The following is an 18,371-nucleotide window of genomic DNA, read 5'->3' on the forward strand; positions in this document are numbered from 1 at the left end:
TTAACTCTGGGAACAAAGGCATTGGACAGCTATAATTCTAGACAACATTCTGAAAGACACCTATGCCCTCATTCCGAAGCTGAAACGAAATGGCTTCTTCTTGAGGAGGGAGGACCTGCTGGGACTAAGGAGGAAAGTTAGTGAAATCTGAGGTTGATGCCTTTAAATCCTCTTATATCATAAACCTTTCGAGACACCTTTTAGGAGTTTGATTTTTTTTTTTTTTATAAAGCTCTTTCCTTACAAATTTAGCTGCTGCCCTATTGTAACCTTTTCTTTTGTTCACTAAATCTGGGGAACAAAAACACAGAGATGCTGCATCCGTGGGTGGATAAAAAAATGAACAAAGGGATCTACTTAAAGTCGCAGTGAAAGTTTGCAGTTTGAACTTGGCTTTGGATACGTCTTAAAGAAGAATCTTTATATTCAAATGCGCAGTTAATAAGTTAGGTCCTTTTTTTCTGCTTGAAAGGAAATTATACCTTTAAAAATTGTTTATATAAAAACCAGCATCTTCTTACTAATCTGTTCTTTTGATCTGTAGATCATCATATACTCATTTTAAAGGGAAAATAAAGTTTTATCTTTAGTGAGTTCAAAGATCCTGTGTAACTCCCAGGAAGGGCATTTCTTTGGAAAATATCAACTGGTTTTAGAGTATAGTTCTGTAAGAAATTAATTTTTCAACTTTGGGGAAACTTTTATCTGAACTCCAACGAGTGAGAAAACAGAACCCCATCGTGTCATTTTAAGAAGCTGTTTTACTAAAATAATCACAGAGCTTTCCCCCAAGCCACAGAGCTTCCTTTGGTCCTCAGTTGTTGCAATATTTTGAAACTGCTTTTGAAGCAGATCTCGAGAGTTACGTTCAAGTGTTCTCTTCGCTTATGTCTTCCTAGAAAAAATAAGTTCCTTCCGATGTGACACCTGGTTTTCAAGCACAGTTTGTCGGTAGAAGGGGGCTATGCTATTTCTCCACAGAGGGTGTGGGCTTAAGCCATGATAGATGGTTTTACTGAAAAAATGAAGGCCTTCTATCTCAAAGCAACAAGAAAAAGCCAGGGGAAAAGGTAAATTTGTTTTGCTGGATTATGAGTTAAGTGAGAGGCACAGAGGTGGTTTGATGTGGGCTAGTTTAAGACAAGTAGCTGAAACTACATCTCAACAGCCCACCTAGGGTGATCCATTATAAAACCAGGCTCAGGATTTCCTTAAGAAAGAATAACACGTAAGTCCTTTTGGCTCATGCTAAGATGAAGAAGATCCTAGATAAATGTTGGAACTCAAAACCTTGGGAGACACTGGTAAGTAAATGAAGTAGAAGGCATACTTCATAATTATTCTAATAAGGAATAAGATATTTAATTTTTATTGTATTCTTATATATCCTTTCATATAATATTTTTATATTATTTACATGTCATAAGAGCAAGGATATTAAGCTGTAAAGAGAGTCTTCTCTAGCTATAGGTAACATTTTAATGATCTCATCTTACTTCACTCGTTTGATCTTATTTTCTCACTTTTCCAAATAAAATCTCTGCACCAATATAAGAAGTCGGACATTTTGCCATCCTTTGCATGTACTGCATTTGTTCTTAATTCTCTTCTTCTGCTGAATTTGTCCTGAGTACTGAAATAATTGGGCTTTCCCTACTTACTGAACCTTATGCACCACTGAAAATCCTATTCTTCTTTCTCTGTGGAGCCTTTGATTGCTGGAGTCCATTCTGAGTTCTCGCTTTCCTTAGTGCCAACCGGTTGGTGAGGTAAGAGAGTGAAACATTAATTTCTGTTTTGGTCTCCCCCAGCCCCCACTAAACGAGAAAACTTTCCTAACAATAAGGCAATTAAGAAAGGCTAAGCTTGTACACAGTTCTGGGCTCCCTTGCCTCAGGAAGTTGTGGCCTCAGAGTCCAAATCAGAAGTTAAGCCTTCAAGACAAAGCCGTAAGACAGAGGGCTTTGTTTTTGGAATCTAGGCCCTCTAAGGACAATTAAGCTAGGCCCTTTCTAGGGTGAAGAGGGTGGGGCTGGTGCTTTGGAATTACACTGAGGTGGACCGACTCCCAGCTTTCCTCAGGCTAGTTCTTTACCGTGCTATAACTACAGCTACAACTGCAAATTACTGGACCCTTCACACTGCCCAACACGTTTCCTTACATTGAGGAGGTCCTAACTGAGTATTTGTCAGGGCAGGTCTCCACTGAACTTCCCAAACATGCTACCAGTGTAGCTGGGAACTTCCGGTGGCACCTCTTCTCTAAGGTGATAGTCCTGGGGGGTCTTTTCTTTCTGTCTCTGCAGTTTTGTGTGATGCTCTTCCCCCTCTCCTTTACTATCTACTACCTCTCCTCAAGGAATAGTCATAGTTCTATTTTCAGCATGAATTTGAGGTCTAAGGCATTGGTTTTTCAGGTGTTCACTAAGTTTCTCACATTCTGTGCCCAATCACTTATGGTTTCTGATACAGGCCTTAGTGTCCCCACTCCTGGATTCCATTTCTGCCCAAGAGGCAGCTCATTAGGTCTTCCTGTCCTCTGAGGAGTCAGTGGAGCTCAAAGCAGAGCCAATACCTTACAACCCAGAGTACGAAGAGACAAACAAGCTCTGAAGGGATATAAAAATGATTAGGCCAAACCCCCACTCTTAGCTTTCCTAAGTTAAACTGCTTGCTCACACATATTACAGAGATATCTATCAATCAGCTTTGATAACTGGGTATTATTTTTGCATCAATAGTGTCGGAGGGAGATTGTTTAGAATATTTTCACTTGGTGGCCACTGGGTGTCCTCATTTACAAAGTAAATAAGTAAATACATGCTTTTTATTGTAGGTCACCAGAGGGAATACAAGACAGTGGGTTTCTCTTTGGCCTTTCACATAATGGATAGAAATTTATTACGGAACTTAGAGCCAGGTCAGATATTGGTAGTTTGTAAACGCTCAGGTAAAATTGGTAAGGTTTATAACCAAAGTACCTGCAGGTTCTAGACAGAATTTGCAAGGCCATTTCCTCAACAGAGGGGACTGTGATCCAGCTATTAGAACGAGCTCTTATTTGTTTGAAAATTGGCATGGGATTTTGACTATCTGTGTGGAGAGCCTGGAGAGAGGAGCAGAGAAGGTCTTAATTTAATCTTTAAAAGAAAAGAGAACACCAAATATCTCCATGGGATATTTGTTAGATTCTGTTTTTATCTCAACTTCTCTGAAAACCAATTAAAAATAATAATGAGAAAGATAAAATATGTCCTTTTCCTGGAAACCTACAATAATGAGGAAAAACAGTACATTGAACAGGGTCACATAATGATTAGGAATCATTTCAAAGTTAAAGACAAAGATTTAAATTATTTCTTCGTCGGCCAGTTATCACACCTGTAAAATGAAGATGCTTTTGCTTCACTGGGATGTGGTAGGGGAACAAAATATGGAGGCATGTAGGGTTCCTAGGAAAAGAAACTATACCTGATAGATTTTAGGGCAGTACTAATATTCTAACTGTCCTTGGGTGACGTCGTGTGTCTCGTCCCTGATGGCAGAAGGCAGCAAATCAAGGCTAGAGCACACGTAGCCAACAAATGTTTACTGACTCAACCACTCTAAGGCACCAGAGTGACCCTGTTCGGCCATCACTTTGTGCTCTATAAAGGGATTTTATTTGTGCATGCCTAGGATTGTCAATGCTTCTAAACTTCTATTAATATATCCCTCATTAGATTCTTTCCCTGCAAGGCCAAAAGGATTTCCATCTCCCTACCCTGTAAATTTCTTGAGATGTAGACACTGCTCCTAAACATGTAACAATACTTGCCTTCTGCTGTTGGACGTAATCAACTAGCTAACCTTTTTCAAAAGTACAGTGAACTCTGCTGCAATAATTTTCTCCTCAAGTGTATAGCCTCAGCTTAATTATTATTCTCTGGCATGTCATTTTAGTATATAAATCATCCATACGATTCTGTGCCATCACCAACAATTCATACAGATAAGATCAGGGAGACTAGGAAGCCCTGTGAGCTCTTCACTGCCTTTCAGAGGTCTTATTGGCTTTACTTTATAGCTTTTTTCTGTTTTTAAAAGACCACCTGCCCATGCCTCTCATACAGCTGTCTGTAACTCTCCATCAACCGTTTAAATGCTCAACAATGCACAACAACCAAGCTACTTGCACCCCGAGATTCTACTGAAGGATCACAATGGACGCTGAGTGTATGGAGAAGTATCCCATTTCTTCTAAAGATTCTTAAATTCCTGGGATTTCTAGCATTTTCCAACTCTTTAATTAGTAGATTCATTTTTGAACCACTGTAACCCCAAAGACACATATCCGCAGAGCCCTCCTGATCGTGTTTTCCCCTACGCCTTTACTCCTTTCAGTTTCCCCAGTTTGCTCCTTTAATTTCACTTTCAAAACTTCTTGAGGCTCAGTGGCTGAACACCACACAGCTCAGGTTTTATCTGATGTACCGGCGCCTGGTGTGGTCTAAGGCTCACCGGTGTTTTTTGTTCTTGAAGTATAAGACTGAAGTTCTGAAACCTAGACTCCAACACAAAGGAAATCATTAGCGCGTTTTAAATGTCGCTTTCTCTTCCCTCCTGGCCCCCCCTACTCACCCCAGTGCTTCCTTAGTCCAATGCACTGGCCACAGATGGCAACCATATTCCAAAGCTGAGTATATACAAAATCGTGCCATGGAGAACAGAGTGGCTTCAAAGTTAGCTTTCTTTGGTGGAGACTCTAGAGGAGTGAACTCATCTCTCATTCATTTAATCCTCTATTCATTCAGCCAGGAGTCTGTTTTCCTGCACATTCTTCTAGTGTCCAGCCAGTTGAGGGAGGATGGGTGGGAAGAACTCTCTTGAGGGCCCTTCCAGCAGGAGGGCACTGGGATTTTAAGCCAAGCTCTTGTTTCCCTGGGCCAGCTCTGCCTGCTGTTGATCAAATCACGCCAGTCCCCTGAGAGGAACCGGGGAGCACTGCGTGGGGGGTAGATTTCCCAAGAATGGCCTCCTTGCTCGACTGACAGCACACGCTGTGTCCCCTAGACAAGGATTAGACCAGGGGAAAAAGGTGAAACAAGGAGGAGGGTGGGGGTCGCAGAAAACTCTGCAGGATGGTACGGTAATGGGAGATGGGAGTGGGAAAAACCTTTCCTTTTTCTTGTTTCAAGGTTTGCTGGAGCTTTCGCCTAATCATCTGTTTGAGCATCTTGAAAGTAAGTATCTATTTTCATGATATCTATCAAAAACAGGCACCAGATTATACTACAAACTTGACCTTAACCCTGCCATATTGTTACTAGAATCAAAACATGTAGCAGCCTACATCCAACAGAAAACCATTCTGTTTTCCCAGCATAAAAACCAGAGGGTATCTACGATGCACTTTGTTTTGTAGGTCTGCTGAAGGGGAAAAAAAAAAACCCAGTAAGAAACCCGTACTTATACTTTCAGCCATGGACAGAACGCTCACAAACACGGTCTACCCTTCCTTTCACTCCGCTCTTCCCCACCACGTTCATTCATTCAACAACTATTTGCTGAGCACCTGCTACGGCCAAGCACTCTGCTAGGTACTAAGGATCCAGCAGCGAACAAGAGAGGATTTCTGCCCTCACCAGTTCTTCTGCTTGGTCCAAATAAGCATTTAATAATTTAACTTGCAGCATGTTATTCGAGGAACAGGGATGATTTGTCTTACCTACAATTTCTTCTGAATCTTTCTCAAACATATTTCTTGAAGCTCCAGTCTCCTTTAACTAAGATGTTCTGTCTTGACTCCCTCTTTTTCTATTGTGATCTTTGTTCATTTCTTGGCTACAATGTTGAGAGTTCAGATCACAACTGCTACCTTTTTTCTTTTCCTTTTTCTTTTGGTGGGACTGCAACCTTGAGGGATTGTTACTTTTCAAGCTACACATATATTTTCTCTGTAAATATCGTACCATCTAATCTGTGTCTTTGGATTCTGCTGATTAGGCATCAACATACAATTTAAGGAATACTGTATAAGAGATACAGAAATCACAACTCAGTACGTCATTGTTTTAAAGCTCTGACTTGGGGCTTATAGAGACTTCATACAGTCTAGTTTAGCATTTGATCTGCACCTCTTACTAAGAGACTTATAGCCCAAATTCCACACCCACATGTCCCTGGAATGCTATACTCAAAATGCTCTGGAGTAGCAAATATCCAAAATGATCTCCATTACCAAAAACTATGTGGGCACCAGAGGGAAAGGAAGGGCTTACTTGGTGTAAGGAGCCAGCAAGTCTTACTGAATTTCTTAAGAATATTTATATTTTTTTCAACTCCTGCAAACTGCTTTGGAATGGAAGAAGGTGAGTGAGCTGGGCGATTCAGAGCACTCTTTCTCGGCAGCGAAACACATTTACTCTTCTAACTTTGCCTCTATTTCCAATTATTTCAAAATACTCTGAAGCTATCAGGCAGACTCTTTCGGAAGGATGAAAGATGCGTCTCTTTGGAGAAGGGCCCTGGGATGTGGCAGCACAGCATCTGCCCATTCTCAGGACCTGCTCGTTTGGCCCTTTCTGCTCTCAGTGCCGGGAGGTGACTCTGTGGAAGGAGGATACACAGCACGGCCAGGTCCAGCTTCTACAAAGACGTATCCTGAGCTAAGACAGCGCACAGATCCCTTCCCTATAATTCAAAAATCTCTCATTGACTGGAATGCACTTGAGGACAAGAAGGAATTTAATAGATCAATACTATCTTACCGAATCATCATATAAATAATACTCTAAACCTTCCCTATACTAAGAAGAAAAAAGTCAGAAAGGTTGTTTTTAACTTGTTTGAGCTACAGTTTCCTTATCTCTAAAATGGAACATTTTGTAAGAATGATAGTACTTGACACACAGTGGATGCTTAGTAAATATTAGTCCTCTACCAATTTTAGGACAAAAACCGAACCAAGACAAATGAGGGAGTGAAGGAAGGCAAAAAGGTAATGGAGAGGCTTCTCAGTCTACCGGGGCCTGAATCCAAGAAAGGGTAAGGAGGGGGGCACTGGCTTTTTCTTGAAGTGAAGAGGGTCCCTGTCCCATGTGTTCTCCTACAGATCCGGGCCTCGAATTAGTCACTCTCGGGGGGCTGGAGGGTGGGGAGGATGTGGGCTCTGCTACTGTGAACATACATCTTTTATGTTGCATCAATTTTAGTACATATTTACTTAATAATTTAAAACATTTCAACCAGAGCTAATGCTCAGAATCACTGAGTGTTGGCTGTCCTTCTAGTGCTGTTTTAGGAGCTTTCCATATAGCATTCCATCTCATCCTTATAATAAACCCCAGGAGACAGATACTATTTGCATTCTCATTATGCACACGAGAAAATGGAAATATAGGGAGGTTAGGTAAAGACACGTAAAAGGCACTCACAGGCTGAAGTTCACATTAAAAAGCACACATATGTAGACCGTGGGGGTGAGAACACATTTTCTCAGCAACACATGGTCCAAATCTATTCCATGATCAGAGATTGAAGAAGTCACTTTAGAAGTCTGTTATTATACTTGCCTCCGCCTGCAGGCATCTTGAGGGGACTTGAAAGAGCTTTAGGAACCAGTCCACATTTGGATGCTCACATCGGACTTGCTTCTGAGTTTACTTTTGGGGGTCAGGTTTGAGCATGCGGATTCTGTTTGGGATATACCATGGGGGAAGTGGCTCTCTCCTTCTTTTTGTCCTCTGACCCCAGCCTGAAGAAAGCTATACATTGTGTCCCAGAAAAATACCCACATAGGCAAGCACACATGTGAGTATATCTTCTTAGGAGGTTCACAGACTCTGAGAGGGAGGTCTGGTACCATAATACCAAGCCTCCAGGCCAACATTTCCTCTTCTAAAGGAGTCCTTCTGGAGGGAGAGGGTTGCCTCTGCCTGAAGCCTCTGCCTGGATCACTGCCCAAGGACAGTGCCCAGGTCTGCTTGGAGTGCCTCTCAGCATGTTAACCCAGGATTAATGTCTACTTCAGAAACCCAGGATCCAACAACTCCTCCAGGACCCTTAGGTCAGGAATAAAATGGAATAAATCAGATTTCTGGGGGTTTCCTTAAAATTGGGGGGGAAAATCCTAATCAGCCCTTAACTGCATGCGGAGACCTACAATATTTCCCCAAGGAAAAGCTATGCATCCTTTGCCCTGGAGTTAACACCTGATGGTTGAAGTTCAGAATTTGCATGTGTATTTTCTGTGAGACATGGAATTATGCTCTATAGCTCAAGTGAATATATACCTTTCTTCTACTGTTTCCTTTATATCTAAGTACCTGGTCAAGGTAGAGAGACAATAAGTGATTATACAGAAAAGAAAATGATTACCAAAAAATTAATGACAAAGTTAATTTCACTTCTTGCAATTATTCATGTGGTGTTCATCATGCCATGTCAAGCACTCTTAAAAATCATGTATGCCTGGTTGAATACTGCATGAGATTTTGGTATAAAACCAGTACCATGGACCTAGTTAAAAGCACTGAAGACAAATGAGTGGGAAGAACTCTTTTTTGGAGGTGGACAGTAAAGGGGAAACTCAAAGTCCATTTTGGCACTAACTATGAATTCATTCTTCCTTGTGAAATGACAAAGACTCATATTATATTCACAGTTATTCCATGTGGTTGTTTATATAATTCCTAGTAGTGATAAAATAATTTTCTTATTTGTTTAGAAGTAATTTAATAGCAGAGGAAAGTAGCATTTGATTTAGATGGTTCCAGAACACGAAGTAGAAGTAATTGCAGGTACTGTGTGTCCATGGGAGAGTGGCCTTAAGGGATGTCTTCAGCCATCAAAGAGAACAATACAGACCAAATAAAAAGTTTTAAAAAACTTCCACAAGATAGTGAACTTGAGGATGTCCTGTGACAATGAAAAATTACATGAGAACAACACATAAGTCTGTTGTTAGTAATACAGAGCTACTTGAATTGAACCTATCATAAGAGAATTTCTCAGAATGTGATATTTTCAAAAAGATTACTCTTTAAGAGAACTTGTTTTAAAATTCTGGGGGAAAATTTTAGGGCTCAAAGTATATGGTACCTGGCCCCTGGCTAATGCTTAGAGATTACTAAGGATGAGTGAATATATGTGAAGCCATCTGAAGAAGACACACACAATTCTTACAGAGCATTCATTCTTATTAGCTAAAAGGAAGAGAAAGCCATGCTAGAAAGGAGTAGAGAAAGAACTAATATAATCACTGATTAGTTGGGCTTGGGTAGTGACTTCACATTTCTTTTTCACATATTTATCATTTCAATTGCTGTGTACATGGAAGATCTAATTCTCTCTCACCTCACCTATTTAATTGCAGAGTCTCCCTTAACACTGGTTTTTATTCTTTAGTCTATAAATAGGCTTGAGACTCTCACATCATAAAAATATTCCCTACCCTGCTTTTGTATTACCTGTTCATTATTTCTTTGTAAAATATTAAACCTCTTGAAAAAGTAGTGCCGAGCTGTTGGCTTTCTCATTCATCTTCTCTTTGCTCTCAAACTCCCTTTTATTGTACTTTTGTGATGCAGCTGGCTCTGCTGTCTTAACAGCCACCAGGAAGCCACCAATCCTTGGTGTCTGCAGCACCCAGCATTGCTGACCCTTCTCCCCAAGGGTCCTTCGGTATTATTCTGCTGTTCCTCCTGTATCTCAGACCTTCTTTTCTTCTCCTCCTTCGTTTGCTCCTCATTCTCTTTCTTACCACTCCCTGCAAGTATTCTATTTTCTCTTTTTTCTCTCCACAAAGTCTTCTTTGAACTTACTCCCATATTCATGGCATCAGGTTGGCAGCTTGGTGAAAGCATTCGCTGGCCCTAATTTCAAATCTTCCTGCTGTGCTCCATGACCTATTTGTGACTCTATGTTAATTGTCTCCATTGGGTCTACCCCTGGTGTCTCATTCTCAGTGTTGTTTAAAAGTGAACTGTACTCTACTCCTCTAAACATTTCCTCTTGTCTCCTCTTTCTGACATCTTGGAGTTAGGTCCTTTGATTTCTCGTAACTAACACTCAATCAGTTGTTAAAGCTGTCTACCCTCAACCATAAAGTCTGTTGAGCCTGGTTCATCACTAGCCCCCTTCCAGTTACCCAAAGTCTGAACTACTGACAAAGCTTCCCAGGCTCTCTCCTACCCCAACCACTTCTTCCCACATCCATGCATGCTTCACACACTTGCTGCTAAATTAGAGCTTCTTACAGCAAAGTCTTGAGCATGGCTGCTCCTACTTAAAACCCACCCATAGCTTTACATCACAATGAAGACTTCCTTATCCCTTACGCCTGTGCCTTATTTCGAAAGAAATTCTATTCATTTTTCAAGAGAGCTCAAATGGAACCTTTCCTGGTAAACTGAACTGGATGTTACCATAAACTTTATGAACTTTCTAACTTCTATCTCAGATAATGGTGATTTGAGGACCTGCACTAAGTTTTAAGATTCTTGGTGGCAAGGTCTGGTTGTCTCTACCTTTATATGCCCATAGAAGTCCGTTTAGGGCCAGGCACATAACATGTACCTTACACACTCTTGCCAAGTGAATGAATCAATGCTATGGTGGATCTAGGTGTATAGGACATATCTTTAACCTCTCTGCAAGGTAGCTGTTTGTGAAGGTAGCTGATCTTCTCTATGAGATTCCAAATCTCTGTACATAGGGCTCTAGTTTATAAAATCGCATCCTACACAATACGTAGTTCTGATCCTCCACACTGAAAGCATTCAGTAAGTTGATAGATGAACAGTCTTGACTCTCTTCCTGTTCAGAAAAACATTAAGTTCTCCTGGGTAGCAGGGAGCATAGTATGGTGGGAGAAGGAGTAGGGTTCTGGTTTTGGCTCTTTGACTTACTACGTGGAAACCTCTTGGTAGAACGCTTGCCTGTGGGCCCGTTTCCTCATCTGAAAAATAGTGGATTCAGACCACCTTCCATCTCTTCCAGTGCTGATAAAAAGGACTCACTGGTATACATTCTGAGAGAGAACAAAGGATACAGAGGAGGAGAAAAGCGAAAAGTGCTTATTCAGCTGACGTGTCAAGGGGGGAGGGGTGAGCTGACTGTGGTACTACTTGATGTGAGGTGACTGGTGGAAGGATTCGACTTGAAATTTCCTAAAGCAAGGAATTCCCAGAGTCTTCATGCATAGTCTCAAAGGATCCTCGATGCTCCCTCTCTGAGGCCAATTTTTGTTTTTTAAGTCAGGACGTGAGAATCCCGGACAGATACGGAGGAGCACTAATTTTATATAATGAAACTTGCCACGTGTGGAGAAAGCACATATGAGACTGTCACTAGCTGCTGCAGATAAGAATTAAAGATGTATTCTCTCCAGATATGGGATGGCGAGATGAAGACCAGGGCCCTGAAAACCAGCAGTGAGTCTTAACAATTATATGTGGACAATTACAGGCACCTTCTCGCAATACTTGGGAGAGCAGTATGGCATGCAGTAGCTCGAAGCAGTGGGTCCCGAGACCAGATTTGCCAAGGGACCTGGGAGAATTTCAACAGAGGACAGATTGCTAGAACTGGAAAGACCGCGAGTCAGTGACAGAGTTCCAGCGTGACACTTACAGGTGACTCCGCGGCTCCGAGAACGACTCTTTTCTCAAAAAGCAAAGTTATTTTGAAATCTGTTCATCAATAAATTATTACTAGGTTCCTCAATGCTTTCTTACATCTACTGAAGGAATGAAAGAGGGCACTTTTGCTTATTAGAAACTAAGTGGGTGTCTTGCTTTATTTTTTTTTAATAGGGAAGGAAATGTCTCTAGAAAGGATAGGCAATTCAGCCCAGCTGAATTTTAATGACAGGCAATGTTACCCAAATATAAAGTGCCCCATGGGTTTATATTAAAATGAGGTGAAATCTAAGAAGTCCTGAGTATTGTAACTGAACTGCTCCGTTTTCTGAAAACATCCTGCCTTTTTTTTTTTTTTTTTTTTTTTTTTTGGTTTCTCTGGCTTTTGCTTCTGTTCGTCTGCCTGGAATGCCATTCCCTCCCTCTTTTACCTTACACATACCTGCTCTTTCATGATCCAGGTCTAATGTCCCCTTCCCACCGCTTCAGGGCCCCTCCTCAGGAACACGTTAGCACTGTATTTGTACATCTCCCTTCACAGATTTCTAGTTTTAGCCAGGTGTCTGGGAACACTGAGCTCCTAAAGTGGGGAGACAGTATCTTGTTGGTGTCTTCACCCCTAGAGCTCACTGAGGACTTGGCATAGAAGCAGGGGCTCAGTAGCATTTGATGAACTACTAGAAGAAGGAATGCGTGCATAAATGAGAAACGGGACTATTAGAAATTATTGTATGAAGGGAGCACGGAAGACATCCAGTTAAATTAGCAGTGTAGGGACAGAATGAGTTGTGATAAAAGGACGGAGAATTTTATAAAAAGAGGTAGACTGCGACATGAAACTTCAGGAAGACTTTTAACAATAAATGTGTCCCCAGATATGCTAAGTAGTGGCTCTGAGAATTTGGGCCAATAAAGACATTAACTGGCCTTCTGATGCACGAGGGCTGGACTAAGAACTGAAACCTCTAAATAAGAGGGCATTTAAGGGCATCAAAGGTAACAAAAGTAATTCCAAAGAGATTATGTATCAATTAACTCAGAGGCAGAAAGGTGACTGTTTATAAAGGGCAAGACTATCTTTAAAGGAATAAATCCACACTTAATAGGTAAGAGGTCTACCTGGCTAACGACACTGCAGAAAGATAGTTGAAACTGTTAGCTATGAAGAGGTAAATATGTCATTCTTTATAGGAAGTAGAATAAAGAGGGACGCAGGGCACTCTGGGGACAATGAGAACACTCAGTTATACCAAAGATGTTCTATTTACTGTTAAAACGATGTGGAATCTAGTAGAAAATTAATAGCAAAGCCATAGGATAATAGCTCTCTGTGGTTGCTCATCCCAGCCCATTCTGATTATGTTTCTTCTGCAAATTAGTGTGACCCCAAAATGTTTTCAGGATTGTCCAACTTGTCCTAAATTCCATAAATAAACTCTTTCAGAGGATGCTGTTTTTTGCCATGTCTCTATTACGGTTCTTCACAGATGGACCATTTTTGTCCTTTCAAAGCCTAAGAATAACTCTCGGTTATCAAGACATACCCAAACCCAGTTCAGCTGCTCCTGTGGGATTCCAGTGAGTTTAGACACATCTGCTGAGACACACGCATTTGAATCCAAATGAAGCTTTTGTTTGATTATACGTTTTGAACATTTTCGGAGGTTTTCTGGGGGCCAAAATGTTTTTCATTTTTTGGCATTCCAAACAGAGATCTTCGGTTATAAACACTGCCTTCTGAGCACCTCCAGCAGAAATCCCATCTTCGCGTGTGAACAGGTGCCTCGGGAAGTTTTTGGACGGTTTTACACTGCATCGGCTTTCTGATTGGAAACTTTCGGAACGCACAGTCAAGTTTGCCAAGGAGACCTTCAAACTTGCTTGAGCAGTTTTCACTCACACCGACATACGTTCACACATGCAGACAGCCCAAGTGAAAGCGAATCAGAGCCCTGCAAAACTGCACTATCTTGCTTAAAGGTTAAATACCATACGCAAGCAAACTGAACAAAAAGGAGCGCGTGACAGGAGAGAGAACGAACTAATAGCAAGAGCGGAGGCGCAAACCGTTCCGGAGCGAGCGTGCCCCCCTTAAAGCGCTACTGGGGAGTTGAGGCGACACATCGTCTCAGTAAAACGCTGCCTTACCCAGCTTCCAGTGCGCGCCCAAGCATTTGTGAGTTGAGACACTTGTACCTTCAGCGTCTCGCTACCCACTCCTTTTACTCACAAACTTGATCAGACGTCTATTTTGAAACACGTCCTTCTCCGACACAAACGGGCCAATCAGATTCAAACCCAGGAAGAGACAACACTACGCTCTAAATCGGGCTCTGCCGCGAACCCCATGTTTTGCCCGATTCCCTACACCGTTTCTTTTCCAGTTTGGGTATAAACCGAAAAGTGGAGACAGAGTAAAATAACTTCTTAAGCCCGAAGCCTGCAAAATTATTACAGCGTAAACTCACCTCCCTCCTCCTCCCACCCCCCCGCAACCGGGCATGCCTGGAATTCAGGGGGAAATCTGCTTTCAAGTTGTTCCTATAGTCCTGGACCAGATGCTCTAAGGTGGCCAGAAACCTTTGTCTACACCCACTTAGCAGATTTCTGGCTCTTTATCAGGGACTAAGGGGTTTATTTGCAGAAATGAATCATTTCCTTCAAAATATCCTTTACCCTATTTACATGCTTGCATATTCCTTCCATTTTGTTTTCCCCCTACAGCTTTACTAAGGGAATTAATTATCTCGAAGAACAGGAACATACAGTAAGTACATCTGAAATACAGGATGAGACACAGTATGTCATCTATTAGGCCTGGCTAAGACCAGCAGCTGATGCTAAATGGGAAGGAACATGCACCAAATGTTTTTTAATCACAAAGTTAGTAATTAATTGCTCTTTAAAATACATTTTATGCTTCTTTCTGTCTGTGTACATGAAATGCACATTTATTACATGCCAAAAATTACAACATTATGGTTTAAATGTGACTGGCACGGAAGTCCGGAAATCAGAGTTAATGTTCCCACGGCAACTTTAATTCTGTCCGTGTGCACATGTAGGGCCATAACACGCTTCCGCTCCAGGATAATACGTATAGATGGTCTGGGGAGGGAAGCTAAAGACCCATATACTCAACTGTAGTTACAGAAGAGAGACAAAGGGTAAAAATCATGCTCCTGTCCACATACATGGAGACCAAACAATGTCCCCACGCCTGGTGTTGTGTAATCAGGAAAGAAAGAATCTGCTATGGTGTGGGCACTCAAGGGGACAGTTTCTGTTGCTGTGGGAACCTGAACTTTGCATTTCCTGACTTTGGGGTAATTAAAATGTCAGCCTTAATGTGGCATTAATGGAGTTGGCCATAAAAAATCCTCTTTGTTTTGTTCTCTTAAAAAAAAAAAATTGCTTAGAAGTTCAAACTGAACCAAGTGTACTAAAAATTTTAATCTCGGGCACTTGGCCTGGTGATGGGGGTTCGGGGAGGGGCGGGGAGAAGCGAAGGGCTGGGAGCGGAAAGACCGATGAAGGTGGACAGCCAGAGAGCGAAAGGAAGGGCCCGCAGTCTCTTCCGACAGTACTCAGCCCCAGCAGAGTCCTGCTACCTACGGAGCTAAAGTTAAAGCCACCCACACAACAGTTTGGTAATGTGTAAAGGTTAAATTAAAAATAAATAAAAACTGTTAACGCATAAGTGCCTCTTGGCAAGGACCCAAAAGATGAGACAGCCTGCTGAGGCCAGTTCGAAACACCGGAAGGTAAGTCACCAGGGACATCAGCTTCCCACCAATGACATCAGAATAGGTGGGTCTAGGGCCAAAAAAGTCGGGAGCACAGCCACCGGGGGTGGGGGGTGGGCGGGGAGAGAATCGCTTCTCCCTTCGGCGGGGCCTTATCTGGGGGAAAACAAAGTGGAAGGAGCACGCGAGTCGTTGCTCTGGTCGAGTCTGTCGCATGTACACGACGGTGACGTGCCACAGCTTGGCAGTTGTCAAGCTAGGGACGGCTTCATCTGCTCTGCTGACTTGGGTTGGGCCTGTTCACGCGTTTGAGCAGAGAGAGCTTGGCTCAGCTCTTCCTCAGCCTGTTCCTCGGCGGGGAACCGGTCTGTCAAACACCTAGAGCTTTTGTACCCTCTGCGTTCAGCAACTCATCCCAGTGCCGTGAGTTCTCATCATCGGAGTCCATTTACCACCGGGTTTTTAGAAAAGGTGAAGAGGCCACAAGCGAGAAGGTCATGGGGGAATGTTGCTAGGAGGTCACTGTCAGTGCGCGCGCCGTGGCGATATTAACCTCACCATCTCACAAGGGGAAGCTTTTCTCAACCCTCGTCCTTCTTGGTTTGGATATTACTGGGATCTTTTGCAAAATCTGAAGTCACTGGGCAGGCTAAGCAGCCAGCTGAAATCTTAGGGGTCAGACTTGTCTAAAACATGGGCCTGCGTCCTTCAGATGCGACAACACTACGTCTTACCCACTCTCACTGGTTCATAGGCACGGCTGACTCTTGTGGGGATGCTGATCGACTGTGTTTTATAACTCAGTCACCAATATGATGGTTGCACATTTTCAAGAATGCCATTTATGGGCTTGGAACACAGGATTCAGGCTGCTCACAGGGAGAGCAAATCCATAAACATCCCTCAGTATCTGAATGAGTTAACTACCGAGAGCAAGTCATTCATTGACAGAAGTGTCAATTTTCTCAGTTTTCTCATCCGTAAATTGGGAAGAATTGTAATGACTGACAGGAAATGGGCATTAGAGCATGACTAAGAATAATTTTGCTAAACACATAACAAATAAAAAGGTGCTATAAAAATTCAGGCACTTGTGAAAGCTTGGAACACCACACACTGGTGGAATGTTTCTGAAGTTAAAGAGACTAACAAGTCAAGGGCACTATTTTTAAATGCCCCAAATCTGTTAGTTCTAAATAGGAACAGAATATTTTACCTTAAAGAAATTAGGCTTTTAAATTAATCTATGGTAAGAATGACATTTGAAAGTTAAAAAAAAAATCTTCTTGAATGCAAGAAGAGCATCCAAAAAATTTAACAGCTTAAAATAAACCTCTTTCCTGTCTTCTCTCAAGCAATCTCCAAATGGACAGATTTCTGTGAATCTTTCCTAAAAACAATTTTCTTCTAAGTGTAGGCTCAAATCAGGACAAACTACGATCCAAATAGATTTGGAGAAAAGCATAATCGATTTCAACAAGAGGTTAGGACAGAGAGAATGTACACATCTTAATGGTAAAATCGGAATGACTTTCTACGCGGCTGGAGATTAGGTGTCTCCTCCCTCTCTGTTTTCCTTCCAACAGCTTTCAGATACCTCACTGAAAGCTCCGACCTCCTGGCTCCCTCTGGGTCACGTCTGAGCTGTATGGCAGCTATCACGTGCCTACAGTTTCTTGCTTGTATTCCAGGCTAATGCCAAGACCTGGCTGGAGGATGCTTATGGTAAAGTACAATCAGGGAAGCCCGGTGCCTTCTTTATTCAGCAAAACAGTCGTTTTGCTGCAACAGGGGATTTCTGGGCTAAGGCCATTCTATGTAATCTTCCCCATAAGGTGTGGCAGAAAGCCAGGCGATGAAGGTGCGCGTGCAGGAGCTCCAGGCCCTTCTCCACAGGAACCGGCCACCTTCCTGGTAGGTAGGGGCAGTGCGCACATGCCTACGGGCGCTGTGCCACACTATTTTCCAATTCTTCCTGTAATTACTATTAGGCTGGAGACTGCCAGGCAAGAAGGGCCAAGGATGTTACTATTATGATGGGTCCACAGAACACAGTCCTTGCTCCCGATCCCCAGGGTTGTCTACAGAAGCAGCAACTTAGTGCAAATCACAGAGGCTCTAGAGAGTTGGATCCCGTTCTTTCTCGTTTCATTTTCTAGCGACAGCTGGAGCAGGGTTTCAGCCCAGCTACCAAGAATAACAAGCTCCTTTCACCCCAACCTCAACCCCTGGGTTTTGTCCCTTTACCTATGATACTAGGATGATGAAGTAAGTAGGGAATGGAATCTTCCAGGCACGGGCACATCTTGCCCACTTTGCAGAGTTTTACATTTGTTTTGTCAGAAAAATAACAACAGGAGATTTAGACTCTCGTTTCCTGATTAATAATGCTTGTGTTCGTGGACAGGATAAATGCAGTCCTTTTTCAAAACAAGACTGTCTTGGTCTTATTCTTCCTCCTAAAGAAGGACGCGCCAGCTCTTTGCCTGTTACTGGACATCCTGTGTGGAGGGCAGTTCAGAATACTTGCTGGGTATCTTAAGACCAAAAGAAGTATTTTTTTCAGATTGGACCCCAAAATTATTCCATTCTTTTCCATTGTCACCACACATGTTCCTTTCTCTTTGAAGTATTGGGTTACACTTCAAAGAGAGAAAAGCTCCAAAACATGATTTATCAACTTTCTTAAAATAGAATTTGAAGAAGTGACTCCCAGATTAGTGGGAAGACAGCAAAAATAAACAGCAATGGAGTGATTTCAATGGCGACGATCTCATTAAGCTGCCCATTTCCAAATTTAGCCCGTAGGCAGTTTTTTTAATTAAAAAATATTTTTAACCTGAATTCTTATTGGCTACGTGAAGTCTGGGTGGATTCTGAATTCTTGGAAGCCATTCTCTTTTCTTCTGTAAATTTATGCTATCCTTTAACCACTTCAAAATAAATTAAAAACTGGAAGGACGGAAATTCAGCCAAGCCAAATGAGACTCCAATAATTAATGCA

The 18,371-nt window shown here is 42.1% G+C and overlaps 1 protein-coding gene across 13 annotated transcripts in view; it reads right to left on the reverse strand.

The window, feature by feature from the left end:
- Positions 1–18,371, reverse strand: part of ZBTB20 (zinc finger and BTB domain containing 20) — a 305,100-nt gene that overhangs the window by 45,929 nt on the left and 240,800 nt on the right. The gene's annotated exons all lie outside the window — the stretch shown is intronic.

The sequence above is a fragment of the Mustela nivalis genome (genome assembly GCF_964662115.1).
Source record: "Mustela nivalis genome assembly, chromosome: 1".
Classification (NCBI taxonomy): domain Eukaryota; kingdom Metazoa; phylum Chordata; class Mammalia; order Carnivora; family Mustelidae; genus Mustela; species Mustela nivalis.